The sequence below is a fragment of the Panthera leo genome, chromosome A1, assembly GCF_018350215.1.
Source record: "Panthera leo isolate Ple1 chromosome A1, P.leo_Ple1_pat1.1, whole genome shotgun sequence".
NCBI lineage: Eukaryota > Metazoa > Chordata > Mammalia > Carnivora > Felidae > Panthera > Panthera leo.
Window position 1 is genome coordinate 90,152,840 of NC_056679.1, and position 1,825 is coordinate 90,154,664.

General features: G+C 40.0%; 1 non-coding gene across 1 annotated transcript; it reads right to left on the minus strand.

The window, feature by feature from the left end:
- Window positions 1-1,517: 1,517 nt before the first annotated feature.
- Window positions 1,518-1,623, minus strand: LOC122202503. The gene has a single exon (XR_006194702.1). It is a non-coding gene; the product is annotated as a U6 spliceosomal RNA (small nuclear RNA).
- Window positions 1,624-1,825: the final 202 nt, after the last annotated feature.

Consider the following 1,825-nt stretch of genomic DNA (forward strand, 5'->3'; position numbering starts at 1 on the left):
TATGTGTGTGTATGTGTGCTGTTTTGTGTGCACCTACCTCACTGAATTTATTTTGTTATTAGTTTCAGCATTAATCCTTTTAGAGAGTTTAGGGATTCTATCATCTGAAACTTGAAATAGTTTGACTTCTTCTTTACTGATTTTTATGCATCTACTTGCTTTCTCTTATCTAATTAAATTGGCTAAATACCTCCCATTCAATATTTTTTTATTTTTTTTAAGTTTTTATTTATTGGGGCACCTGGGTGGCTCAGTCGGTTAAGCCTATGACTTCAGCTCAGGTCATGATCTCGTGGCTCATGAGTTCGACCCCGAGTCAGGCTCTGTGCTGACAGCTTGGAGCCTGGAGCCTGCTTCGGATCCCGTGTCTCCCTCTCTCTCTGCCCCTCCCCCACTCATGCTCTGTCTCTCTCTCAAAAATAAATAAACATTTAAAAAAACTTTTTAAAAACATGTTAAGTTTTTATTTATTAATTGAGAGAGAGGGAGGGAGAGAGCACAAGTGGGGGAGGGGCAGAGACAGAAGGAGAGAGAAAATCCCAAGCAGGCTCCACACTGTCAGCACAGAGTCCCATGTGGGGCTCGAGCTCCAGAACTGAGAGATAATGACCTGAGTCGAAATCAGAAGTTGGACATTCAACCGACTGAGCTACCTGACACCCTTCCCATTTAATATTAAATATTAGGTATAATGGGCCTCCTTCCCTTGTTCCTGAGGTTAGTAAAAAAAGTCTCTAGTACTTCTCCTGTTACAGGAGATGCTGACTTTAGCACCCCCCCCCCCCCCCCCCGCAAAATAAAACCAACACCAGCCAGGATGTTACATGGAAGGTGATGGATGATACACATCCATCCTTTGGCCACATGTGTTAACATGTTGTATTGTGTTGGTTGATCCCTAGCCTGTTCTAGTGTTAGTTTTCTTCATTTATTGTATAAATTGTCAAATAGTCAATTTAAAAACTTCTGTAATAGGGGCTTTCTATCTTTTAAATTATTGTTACCTAAAGTCAATCCAGATTTTGTGGTTTTTACACTGTTCAACACAAAAGTGAATAACATTCTGCCTTGCATGTCAAAAAAGAGAGAGAGAGAGAGGTACTGACTTTAGAAAAGAGATAGGGAGATGTATGTATGTATATGTGGGGGTACACATTAATTCCTATTTTATTGGGTGGTTTCTTAAAATCAAGAATGAATATTGATTTTCATTGAAGACCTATATGGAGATAATTATATGATATTTCTCTTAGCACTGTTAATAAGATGAATCTTTTATTTTTATTTTTTTATTTTTTTAATGTTTTATTTATTTTTGAGAGAGAAAGAGAATGCATGCAAGCAGGGGAGGGGCAGAGAGAGAAGGAGACACAGAATCTGAAGCTGGCTCCAGACTCTGAGCTGTCAGCACAGAGCCCAATGCAGAGCTCAAACGAACCCATGAATCGCAAGATCATGACCTGAGCCGAAGTCGGAGGCTTAACCGACTGACCCACCCAGGTGCCCCCCACCTTTTTTTAAATACAGAAGGCTTCATAAACTTACCTCTCTTCTTGTGCAGGGGCCATGCTAATCTTCTCTGTATTGTTCCAACTTTAGTATATGTGCTGCCAAGGCAAGCACGATAAGATTAATCATACTAATGGATTTCCTGATACCAGGTCCAGGATGAGAGGATAAGGCAAACAATAAGACACAAAATTTATTAAATATGAATATTAAGCCATCCTTGCCTTCCTGAAATGGAAGCCACTTGGGCATGATATATTATGTTTCAATATGATTGTGTTAGGCATCTGGATGTGAGGTCCAGGTGTGGCTTTGC